The 13431-nt window shown below is 38.9% G+C and overlaps 1 protein-coding gene across 3 annotated transcripts in view; it reads right to left on the reverse strand.

The window, feature by feature from the left end:
* Positions 1–13431, reverse strand: part of PATJ (PATJ crumbs cell polarity complex component) — a 361686-nt gene that overhangs the window by 130655 nt on the left and 217600 nt on the right. The window lies entirely within an intron of this gene.

A 13431-nucleotide genomic window follows, 5' to 3' on the forward strand; every position in this document is an offset into this window, starting at 1 on the left:
TCCAGTTTGTTTCTGTATATTGATATTTTATTACTACTTTGTAATACCATTTAATAAATGCTTACAACACACAAGGCACATGCATATACACACATCTTAAATACATTATTTCACTTAAGTCTCACACAAATCAGTAGAGGAATACATTATCATCTAATTATACGATGGAGAAAGTGAAGTATATTAAGTTTAAGGAATTTAACCAATATAACAGATCTATAGCCAGTAATTATAGCCAAATCTGTTTGAGTCCAAAAGCCTGTCTTGTTAACCTAAGTAACTCATTTTTAATCCTGTGAAATTTTAAATCCAATTAATAGGGCCTCATAAATAGAAACGCCAGACCAAGAAATATTCCAATAAAAGTATATTAGATATATGTTATATCCATCCATTTACTCATTTATTCAATTGTCGTAGTGTAAGTGATGAGGATAGAGGAATTTTCATTGCCATCATTACCACAGCTATCATGTATTGAGCACCAGCTTTGTTCCAGGTACCAGATCCTCTGAAAATTACTTTATAGGAATTATTTTATTCAGTCAGATATGGTCCCTGCACTCGAGCAGCTGGTACTCCAGTAAGTTAACAGTCTTGGAAACAAAAACCTGCAACTGGCTTTGGCATAATGAATATAGGCATAAAGCAAGAAGTGACTGTCTCTTCTTGGAGATGGGTGGGTTGGTCTTGAGCAGACAGAAACTTAGCAGGCACAGGGGGAAGTGAGCAGCAGGAAGAGCACCAGGGCCAGGGAAAAAACTGCAGGTCTTAGTTTCTAGGAAACACAGGTACTTTAGTATAGCTTTTGGGGTAGGGGTGTTATAGAAGTAAACAGGTCCTGTTCAAAGACGACCTTGTAGAATACTTTCCCTTTCCAAAAATTTTGGGCACTAGCCTCCATGAAGAATGATCCTCACTTTCCAAACCACCATTTCAGGTTTGCACATGGGAGAAGGAAAGAGAGAGGTACCAAGGCTAGCGATGGAACAGGGAAAGTGATGGAAACTCACATGAAAACAATTTCACTGTAATGAAAAAGTATTTCTGAAGAAAACTGTCACATTAATTTTTTTCTCAAAAAGACAAAATAATACACATCAAGCTCCAATAATTTAATACTTTGGGTAAAGGAGCAGGTTTCAAGGACTCAGTTTAATGATGCAGTGCTGAAATGAGGTAGGCAACTTCACTGTAATCTATTTCTTGTGAAGTACAATGTTCCCAAAGGAATACAGCCATTTAAAAGGCTTAAGCATGAGATTTATTTTCTCTCAAACAAATCTAATGAAACTGGAACACCTTCTAAAGGCAAAGTAATAGTAATACGTAGCTCACATCTCCCTAAATTTGGTGTATTCAGAAAACAGCATGTTCTTTTATTTTTTAAAGCTTATTTATTTTGAGAAAGAGCGCAAGTCAGGGAGAGGCAGAGAGAATCACAAGCAGGCTCCGCACTGCCAGCACAGAGTCCGATGTGGGGCTTGAACCCACGAAGTGTGAGATCATGACCTGAGCTGAAGTTGGAAGCTCAACTGACTGAGCCACTCAGGTATCCCAAAACAGGTTGTTCTTTTGAATCCTAAACCTTGACAATTCTGAAAAATATTCTTCAAGGAAGTGAGCAGAGAAATATGTTTATGTGCTGCTCTGATTTTCAGTGTTTCTGTGGAAGTTGCCCCAATTGCTACAGGTTGGTTCACTTGACCAAAATAGGAAGGAATATGTAAATGGAGGCAGAAGTATAATCTCTCTCTTAACAGCTCATTAATATTGCAAAGGAATCGTGTTTCCCTAGGAGGCTGAGGCATTACAACCTACCTGTATTAGTGGTGTTGTTGGTCACAGAAGCAAACAGACTCAGGTGACCACTGACCTAGAATTCCTTCTTCCAAGAATTGGTACAGGCTATGAATCAAGACTAGTAATGCTCAGCTTAACGTTTGCTTCTTTCATATGATGATCTACTTAGAACTCTACTCCAATTCCCTCTGTTTTTAGACTTTTTCTCTTTTGCCTTCAAAATATTTTCCTAGACGCTCCCACAGATGTAGCCACAAACCCAGTGAATCATCAAAGGACTTCATCGAAGTTCCTAACTCCCCTCCTCCCAACTCCAGCTTCTCTTTTAAAAACATTTTTTTTTTTTTTTTGACACAAATCTTGTCAGTGAACCAGTCCTATAGCCTATAGAGTCAGGATTAGATCGTGTGTATTTGATAGCTTTGAAAGCATATTTCATAGACAGTCTGGCACTGTCACACTGCTCTGCGTGACAGGTCGGCAAGGCAGATGCTCCGGTATTTCTGTAACAAGGACACTGAAACTCAAACTCAGGGACTTGTATAGGGTTCTAGGTAAGACACCTGCAGAAACAGAATCCAAGCTCGCATGTCCTGATCCCAGAGCCTCTTTTCAGCAGGTCTGAGGCTGGAATGGGTGGCATGCTATGGGACTCCTGCTACTTTGCTAAAGACTCGTCCTAATCACCCATAGCCCAACTACCTTCCTCCCTCTCCAAAATAATTTCCCAGCACCCAGTTCTCATTCTAAAGTGGTGAAGGCAGATAAAAATCCAAGTGTCGACTTTAAAAACTGCCTCACCAGAGTGTAGTCCTATTCTCTCAGTCACTTCCTCACGTGTATATGTATGATATATAAGTAAAGAATTTTTATTCAATTTAAAAAACTGCATCTGGGGCACCTGGGTGGCTCAGTTGGTTAAGCGGCCAACTTCAGCTCGGGTCATGACCTCACGGTTCGTGAGTTCGAGCACTGTGTCGGGCTCTGTGCTGACAGCTCAGAGCCTAGAGCCTACGTCAGATTCTATGTCTCCCTCTCTCTGCCCCTCCCCCACTAGCACTCTGTCTCTCTCTCAAAAGTAAATAAACAACAACAAAAAAATCTTTAAAAAAAAAAAACTCCTGCCTCTGGCAGGTTGGCTATGGTCTGATTACATCTAGTGTTTGCTAGATTTGGCGGGTGGGAAACAACTTCTTTTACAAGCTGTTAGAGGAGCAGAAATTTTGTGTAACACCAAAGAAAGATAATATATTTTCTATGCCACATATTCAAACAATTGCACAAAGACATATACAGCAGTGTGTTATAGTATTATTTGTACTGACATCTAAATAATATATATCATAAATGACATATCATTCAGTAAAAAAGGTATGTGAATTATGATTCTGTTTGTGTACATTAATTAACTTTAAAATCTGTTTGCACAATGTATGTGACTGTGCATGAGATCAAGAGGAAAGATGATAAGTTGACAGGGGTTACTTCTAGAGGAGTAGTATTACAAAGGTAAAAGAGGGAAGATTATTACTTTTACCTAAACCATAATTTTTTATGATTACATATTATTTTAAAAACATATAAAAAAGCATAACCTGTAAGTTAGAAAGACAAAAGTAGCAATAAGTAACACCTTTATGACAACTTAGTATGTTAGGGAATCAATTAGAATTAAAATCTATTTGCTAACCTAATACTTTTGAGTCATAGCCAGAAACGTAAGTAAGGATGGGAAATAAAATTTAGAGTCAAAATAATTTTAAATTATATTTAAATATTGTGCAAAACTTTGAGCCTTCAGCTCAAAAATCACCTTATTTTCCTGCCCTAATTTTTCCAGTCACAGCCCCTATATTAGGTCAATCCTATTCTCTTGGCATTCAAATTTTTTTTTTAATGTTTTTTATTTATTTTTGAGACACAGAGAGACAGAGCATGAACGGGGGAGGGGCAGAGAGAGAGGGAGACACAGAATCTGAAGCAGGCTCCAGGCTCTGAGCCATCAGCCCAGAGCCCGATGCGGGGCTCGAACTCACGGACTGCGAGATCGTGACCTGAGCTGAAGTCGGACACTTAACCGACTGAGCACCCAGGCGCCCCTCTCTTGGCATTTAAAAGGGACAGTATGGAGACAGAGACTCAAGTTGAAGGGCAGGAAGTACTACGGACCATTTCCCTTTGCTTTTTATGGATTCCGGGGCACATCTTATGTCCTTCTATGACAGGAGCAAAATTTCACATCTAGACTCCTAATAAGATTTGTTATATACTAACTAGTTAAAAGTACACCTAGGCTCCACCTTTGGAGGTTATCCTCTAAGAGGATGGGGTGAAGGGTTGTTATTTAGGCAAACCTTTCCTATGAGTCTGATACACAAACTTGGTTGAGAGCAACTTATATAGCTAAAGAGATTTGTTTGGTAAACATTTTTGAGAAAGGATTTGCAGTTTCATGTTCCCCAGAATAGAGATAAGAAATTCGTTAGGCTAAATTAATATGCTGAAGTTTGAGGAGCAAACATTTAGATAACAGATTCAGACAACATTAAGTCTGAAAGATTTGTTTTTAATTTATTGAGAGAGACAGAGAAAATGCACACGCCTGTACAAGGAAGAGGAGGGACAGAGGGAGAAGGAAGGAGAGAATCCCAAGCAGGCTCCTCACTGATGCAGTGCTTGATCCCATAAACTGTGAGATCATGACCGGAGCTAAAATCAAGAGTTGGATGCTCAACCGAGAGAGTCACTCAGGAGCCCCAAGTTTGAAAGATTTTTAAAGATATTATTGACCATTCTTCTATCTTACAGTTAAGAGATGGCAACAGAGATTAAAGGATTTATCTGAGAAAAACAGTTAGTTAAAAATAGAACTGGTATTACAAGCCATCTCTCTTATAAAAATAGTACTGTTAACAAATAATAGCTAGTATACTTGTTTTTCCATTCTGTCATCTTCACCTTTGAATTTCAAGTCAATTACCTAAAGTTAAGAAGCATTTATTTTTTTTTTAATTTAAAAAAAAAATTTTTTTTAACGTTTATTTATTTTTGAGACAGAGAGACAGAGCATGAACGGGGGAGGGTCAGAGAGAGGGAGACACAGAATCTGAAACAGGCCTCAGGCTCTGAGCTGTCAGCACAGAGCCCGACGCGGGGCTCGAACTCACGAACAGCTAGATCATGACCTGAGCCGAAGTCGGCCGCTTAACCGACTGAGCCACCCAGGTGCCCCAAGAAGCATTTAAACAATGTATATAAAGAAGAGATATCTGATTTTTATTTAGGGCAGTAAGAAAAATAATGTCATGAACTTATGCTAAAACAATTGGGCTAGGTCTTTAAAACATCTATGCAAGTATACTGAATAAAATACATGGGCAAAAGAATGGAATGATGGAAATACTCATCTGTATTGAGGACTTATTTAAGTAGTTCAATACAGCTGGATCAGAAGCAGTGAAGCAGTGGCAGAAGCTGGAAAGGAAGGTTAAAGATATCTCCTGAGGGGTGCCTGGGTGGCTCAGTCAGTTAAGTGTCCGACTTCGGCTCAGGTCATGATCTCACAGTTTGTGAGTCCAAGCCCCGTGTCGGGCTATGTGCTGACAGCTTAGAGCTTGGAGCCTGCTTCAGATTGTCTCCCTCTCTCCCTGCCCCTCCCCTACTCATGTGTTCGCTCAGACGTGGACAGACTCTCTCAAAAATAAATAAACATTATTAAAAAAACATAAAAAAGAACATTAAAAAAAAAAAGAGGGTGTGCATGGGGCAGGGGCAGGGGCAGAGACAGAGGGAGACACAGAGTCTGAAGCAGGCTCCAGGTTCCTAGCTGTCAGCACAGAACCTGACGTGGGGCTCGAACTCATGAACCGTGAGATCATGACCTGAGCTGAAGTTGAATGCTTAACTGACTGAACCACCCAGGCATCCCCCACCCATCCACCCACCAAAAACAAAGATATCTCTTGAATGATTTTGAATATTATGATAAAGAGTTTGAACAATGCCATTAGTCAGTGTCTTTTTGTGTGATACTTAAATTTCATTTAAAAACATATATAGATAACCTAAGCAGGTGCATACAAAGCATTTGACAAAATATAATGTCAAATTGTAATTTAAATGGAAAACCCCCTTATCAAATTAGAAATGGAAAGGAATTTCCTTGGCTTATGAAAAACCTACATACAGCTAAGGTCTTATTTAATCATCCGACACCAAATGGCTTCTGAGACCAGGGGCACAAAAGAGAGAGAGAACAGAAGGTGAGAGAAGGAAGGAGGATAAAGGTCATAATGATTGAAAAGGAAGAAACAAACTCCCTATACATGGATGAATGATCAGTTACCTCCAGAGAATGCTAAGGACTCAACAAAAAACTACTAGAAGTAATAAGTTAGGTTAGCATGATTATAGGATACAAGGTCAATATACAAATACATGAAAATCAATTGTATTTCTACATGCTAGCAACAAACAAGAATGAAAAGGTAAAAATTCCACTTATAAGAGCACTGAATACAAAATACATAGGAATACACTTACCTGAAAATGCAAAAGTTCTACACTGAAAACTATGAAACACTTCAGAAAAATTATTAAACGGGGATATCACATTCATAATTTGGAGGACTCCATATTGTCAAGACGTTTAGCCTCCCTAATTAAACTATAGATTCAATACAATCTCAATCAAAATCCCAGCTGACTTTGTTAAAAAATTAATAATTTACAAGTTGGTTTTAAGATTCATATGGAAACTCAAAGGAGGTAGAAGAGCCAAAGCAACTTTCAAAAAATAACAAAATGAGGACTTGGTGCTACCTTAATTCAAGACTTGCTGTAAAGATATGGTAATCAAGACAGCGTGATAGGCAGGTTAATAGAAGAGGACCGAGAGTCCAAAAATAGACACATAGTTATATGGTAATTTCATATTTGACAAAGCGCAAAGGAAGTCAATGGGGGAAAAAAGTCTTTTCGCAAATGGTGCTTGAACGAGTGGGTACTCACACGGAAAAAATAAACCTCAAATCCTATCTCACACCACACATAAAAATTAATTCAAGATGGATCACAGAACTAAACATAAAAGCTAAAACCATAAAGTTTTTAGAAGAAAATATAGAAAAAATTACTTGCGATTATTGGAGGTAGGCCAAGATTCTTAGGGCAGTAACTATAAAAGAAAAGAATCTGTCTGAAGGGCTGCTAAACAAGAAAAGTGTTCAACGTCATCAGTCAACAAGAAAATGTAGGGGCGCCTGAGGGGCTCAGCCCATTGAGCGTCAACTCTTGATTTCGGCTTTGGTCATGATCTCACAGTTTGTGAGTTCAAGCCCCACGTCGAACTCCACACTCACGGCACAGAGCCTACTAGGGATTCTCTCTCTCTCTCTGTCTCTCTCTCTCTGTCTGTCTGTCTCTGTCTCTCTACTGCTTATGCGTGTACTCTCTCTCAAAATACATAAATGAACTTTAAAAAAGAAAAAGTAAATTAAAGCCACACCGACCAGAGGAGCTAAGGTTGTAGAACAACCAGAATGCTCATACACTGCTGGTGAGAATGTTTAATGGCCCAGTTACTTGGACAAAAGGTGTGGCGGATTCTTTGAAGTTAAGCACACAACTACTCTGTGTCCCGCTCATTTACCATTAATATTTATCCAAGAAAAAGGAAAACAGTTGTCCTCAAGAAGACCTGTCACACAAATGTTTGTTTCCAGAGTCACTGCTGCAAAAAATCCGAAAGTCCATCTACAGGTAAACTGAGAAACTGTGGTAGTTATACAATGGAATATCATTCAGCAACAAAAAGGAACAAACTACTAATATATGCAACAGCACTGATGAATCATAGGCGAAGTCAAAGAAGCTGGACACAAAAGAGTGCATACTGTATAATTCCATTTACGTGAAGTTCTAGAATAGGAAAAACCCATGAAAGGAAAACAAAACCAAACATCAATGCAGTGTTTGCCTCCCAGGATGGGAATGAAAGATTCCAGCGGGAAAGTACATGAGAACAATTTCTGGGGAGACAAAAATGATAGATATTTGGATTATTCAGGAGTATATAATTGTCAAAATTAGACAGAGACTATCTGTGCATTTCTTTTTCTGTAAATTTTATCCCTCCCTTCCAACTATAAAAATAATTGCATAGGTGTGGACATATGGAGGTACAGGTGATACAGAAATGACAGTGTTGATAATTGGTGAACCATGTGATAGCTTTACAGAAGGCTTTCATTACATAATTCTGCTTACTTTATAGATGCTAAGAGTTTTTTTAAAAGGAGGAAAACCACATATGGGTATACTTTCCAGGTAAGGTTTTCCCAATAGAATACCTTCTGATTTTCAGTACTCAAAGTTCATAGGGCCTGCATATACTCTCAATAAAGTATTTTTCAGTAAATGTTTACATAGGAAACTTTTGTATCTACATCCCCAATACAGAGTAAAACATTTTAAATGAGATGTTGTGAGGGAACAGTCTCCGGGCATATTCCTAATGCAGAATCGCAGGGCGGTGTTTAGAACCATACACTCGGTAGCAGCAAGAAGGATGTGCAGTTTGAATGCTGCTGTAGTGAACTGGAAGCCGTGTTATTGTACACAATGCAACTGTGTTAGCAATCATACTGTTGGGTGACAGTCCACACTTCATATCTTAACATGACTGTGTTATTTACATCCACTTTTTTTTTTTTAATCGCGTTTCAGTGACATTTTAGAAAATTGGCGGGAGGAGGAGTTGGGGTTCATGTGTAATGAATGCATCAACTTTCCTGACTTAAAATAATGAGAAATATGGGGCGCCTGGGTAGCTCAGTTGGTTAAGCATCTGCCTTTGGCTCAGGTCATGATCTCACGGTTCGTGAGTTCCAGCCCCGCATCAGGCTCTGTGCTGACAGCTCAGCCTGGAGTCTGCTTGGGATTCTGTGTCTCCCTTTCTCTCTGCCCCTCCCCTGTCTGTCTGTCTCTCTCTCTCTCTCTCTGAAAAATAAATAAACACTAAAAGTTTTTTTTCTAAATAATGAGAAATAGGCTGATGGCTACTCTTTGGAGCAGAACATCTGATTCTCAGGTTGGATTACTGATTTTAGGCCTACTCCTTAAAAACTATAATTAAAACATATACAACCACATTTCTGACGAGTTTAAGCAGCTGTCTGATATTGTTAGGAAGTCAAACCCAGAATAAGAATTTCATTAACACTTTTCTGTCAGGCTTCATGCCTCAAGACCGCATAGTGACTACAAGAAATTTCCATTGTGCAAATGGAGCAAAATACAGGCATAAGTTATATGCTGAGGTTGATATAAGGAGACCCTTCTCCATAATCTAAGAGTATATCTTTCTAGACTGCATTTCAGTATGGTCATTATGATGGCCATGAATAGGACTGGAAGGAGGTAGAGAAGAAACTGGAAAAAGCAGGGAACAGAGACCTGGAGAATTACCCCAACAAGTCATGTAAGAGCTGAGGGAAAACTGCAGAAAGAAGTCTTGAGATACACTGCTAAAGACCAATTATTCATTCCAAATGGCAACTTTCTCCCCAGCATACGTTCCCTTCCCTGTTTTTTATATTCTTTTCACAGTAATCTAAGTTTCTTTGATTATCCTCACATTTTTACTTTCTGCTTCCATGGCACTTTCTCTTTCACAGCACTTTATCTCTGATTTTAAGATAATGTGGTTCACTGTAGAAATCTCACATAAAGCTTTTGTACAGTGATAATGAGGACTGCAATGATAAAAATTAAATGATTGTCATTCCTCTCAAAGATCAGTAAGAACATAGACTTTTAGCCCAAATATTTCAGCAGTATAAAGACAATGAAGTGTGACTAAATAATTAAAACTCTTCCTCCAACAAGCCAGAGACAGAAACTAAAAGGGCAGAGATAAAGTTCTAAGACTTCATGCAAGAAATACAGAGAAAAATGAGGCCACCCAATATGAGCTAGGTCTTACATAATATTTCCTGCAGCCTGAAAATAAAACCTTACCTTTACAATGGTTTTGAGGGGGAAAGCTCTTAAATTATGACCTTCAGAGAAGCTCTCAAATTGGACAAGAATAACCTCAAAACCAGATTATTTTTCTTCTTTGATTTTTGAGAGATGGCTGTAATTTCACTGACTGCATTCTTCTATTGAATTCAAGTGGCATTCAATTTTAAGAAGATAAAAAGAGTAACACGGTATTGCATTGTGAGAGACTATTTCAGATATTTTGAACTGGCACCAGAATAACTGCATTAATCTAATCTACCCAAACTACAAAATGATGAGAAATTTACTTATCACTTTTTTAGGTAGGATTTTTGCCCAACGTGGGGCTCAAACTCATGACCTTGAGATCAAGGGTCGTACACTCTACTGACTGAGCCAGCCAAGAGTCCCCACTTATTATTTTTTAGAATCATGATTAATCCACAATGAAATAACGTAAGAACTTTAGAGTCAGAAAAGTTAGTGTTTGCCTGTTGACTCTACCCCTTCAGATCTCAGTTTCCTTATCTGTAAAATGGGGATTAAAATAACACCTACTTTCACTGGTTTGTTATAAAAGTTAGGATAATGCACATAAAGTATTTAGCACTGACTTGAAAACAGTAAGTATTCAATGTGAACTCAATTCCTAATACAGCTTTCCTACCCCAAATGTTCTCTTAATGAGTACATCTTTTTGTAACTCATATTGGATATCATACAATAGATTACTTGGGAAAGATGACTTAACGAGACACAGACAGCTATTGATTATATGCTGTAATAACCAGGGGGCTGCACTGTGAAGAAAGAAAAAATGTTACACGCACAGGAGAGGCCCCTTTATGTGTGAGGTTGACCACATTCTTCTGTTGACTTTTAGAGTTGTGAATTGGGCTCTAGACTATTTTAAGAGCTCCCAAATGGGGTCACTTTAGCTATGCATATGGGAAGGTTATATTCAGGATCTGCTAAAAGTATTTATTTTTGTAAAGTTTTAACAACAAGTGCAGTGAGAAATAACAGACATACAATAAATTACTTATTTAAAATGTAAAATATGTTTTAACACTCATGAAACCACTGACACAATAAAAAATTTGGTCAGTTTATTTTTGCACTTTTGGCTATTATAAACCTATCTCTTAATAAAACTAGGAAAAATATATTGCAATTTTGCTTTCCTTTAGTCTTCTTTCTGCTCCTCAAACTAGTGTTTCTCCAATGGGATATTTTATTACATGAGGTCTCTTAGGGCATAATTATTGCATTAAGAAGCACTCATCAGGGAGTGGCTGGGTGGCTCAGTCAGTTAGGCATCTGACTTCGGCTGAGGTCATGATCTCACCATTAGTGAGTTCGAGCCCCACATTGGGTTCTGTGTTGACAGCTCAGAGCCTGCAGCCTGCTTCGGAAAATGTGTCTCCCTCTCTCTCTGCCCCTCCCCTGCTCACAGTCTGTCTCTGTCTCTCTCAAAAATAAATAAATATTATAAAAATTTTAAAAAAATTAAAAAAAAAAGAAGCACATGTCATAAAATTACATCCATGTATGGCAATAATCTAAAAGAGCCAATCTAAGGTGACAGAAACTTGACTGAAAATTAGAAAGAATCTTATCTGCGGCTGCACAAAGGCTAGTGATTTGTTTAGTACCCTTCTGCACTTCTAAATCACATTTAAGTCTTCCGAACATTTCAAAAATAATTCACTGGCAACAAGCAGAGGACAAAGAATCAGTGTTGAGACCAGGGAGGGGGTAAGAGCCCTCAGGTAGGAGTTTTGCCACAAAGCAGCTATGTGTACCTGGGCCAGTCACTGAAGTTTTATGGTTTCTGTTCTTTTTTCTCTTACGAAATAAACATAACAAGACAATAAGATCTGAGTTCACTTGTGGTTCTACGTCTTCATTCCTAGCAAATATGGGAAGTATTCGTGCTTTTTATTTGTAGTGGCTCTTAAATAAACATGTTAGACACGTGAAACATAACAACATTCAGCTTTGGTTATCCTGCAGGCAAATGTCCCAAAGGGAATGTGCGTGCTCTGTGGCGCAGGGTGTGGGGGCCTGATGAGACATAGCTCTCCAGGCTGGCCCAATCAACTGTGCAGGTCTTGTGCCACCCACCCTGCTGCTTCTGGCTGCTTTTCTAACCTGACAAATCACTCCAATTCCCCATGCAGCATTATCCACTCTCTCTTCCCACACTTGCACTGTAGGGAAGATTATAAATAAATCCTATATTCATAGGACAGCACCATGCCCAGGCCTGTGTATTTTCTGGGACTAATTGCTCAGGGAAAGCCAATGCTCTGGTGCAAGTCTCATTCCAGTCTACATGGTAATTATATGCTAATGCCTTTTGAAATGAATTCAGAGCCCCCACACCAGCATCGTGGTAAAGGGTAAAGAAGCTGAGATTTAATCACATTGTCTTCTGGGGGCTTAACGTAAGATTTCTTTTATACATGAACTGGGCCATCGATCGACAGAACTTGCTGGCTGCTCCTGCACTGTAACAATGCAGTCCCATAGCAAGAAAACTGCTGGTGAATGGCGTGCCGGGAATCAGTCGCAGACAGGCTGCGGTAAAGAAGCAGAGCTTCTGACTTCAAAGAAGGCACAATGCACGTTTGTGCTCTTTTTTCCTTCCTATAAATTAGCCTCATCTTGGGGCCTAAAATAAGTCAGATCAACTATAAATAAAAGGAAGCTCGGAGCAAAGTAGTAACACAACAATAGCAACAAAGCAGTCATGAGAAAGAACGGGAATAAATGGTGGAGTTGCAAAAACAATCAAGACACAGATGACTTTACCTCATCAGGGAGAGAAGTCACAAAAAGAAATGGAGTGTGGGTGGGTAAGCAAATATACAAGATTTGCACTAGCCCAGAGACCTAGTAAGTGTAATCTAAAAGCCCACTCTGAATGCCTGCCACACAATGCAGTGTCCTTCTACCATCTACCGCTCTGCAATATCCAAAGAACAGCTATTTTAACATTGGCTTTCGGCTTTTCTGGTATTTATCGTTAAATCATTTTCCTACTCTTGGTTCAAAAGCACATTGGATTTAGGACACCTGGGTGGCTCAGTCGGTGAACTGTCCGAGTTTGGCGCAGGTCATGATCTTACGGTTTGTGGGTTTGAACCCCGCATCAGGCTCTGTGCTGACAGCTCAGAGCCTGGAGCCTGCTTCGGATTCTGTGTACCCCTCTCTCTCTGCCCCTACCTTGCTCGTGCTCTGTCTCTCAAAAATAAATAAATAAACCATTAAAAAAAAAAGCACATTGGATTTGATATCATGCACTATACAAATTCCTTGCATATCATAGAGAAATAATCAAAATTTTTCTCAGCTATAAAAAGAAACCAGGGAAATGTTTCCCACACAAATTTTTTTCCCATCATCCCTGACCTACAGCCAAAAGTCACATGAGAAGATGGGTTATAAATGCTTAAGAAACCGGTCTGTGCATGTTTCCATTCTCTTAGTTTTTTAAGATGCTACATGGAGCTATTGAGGAAAATAATGGCTTCCCTTTGGGACATACTTTCAGAGGCAAATGTATTAACATAAACAAACTAAAAAAAATCTAGATACACAAATCCACATGAAAATATT

Source organism: Panthera onca, chromosome C1 (assembly GCF_046562875.1).
Source record: "Panthera onca isolate mPanOnc1 chromosome C1, mPanOnc1 haplotype 2, whole genome shotgun sequence".
Classification (NCBI taxonomy): Eukaryota; Metazoa; Chordata; class Mammalia; order Carnivora; family Felidae; genus Panthera; species Panthera onca.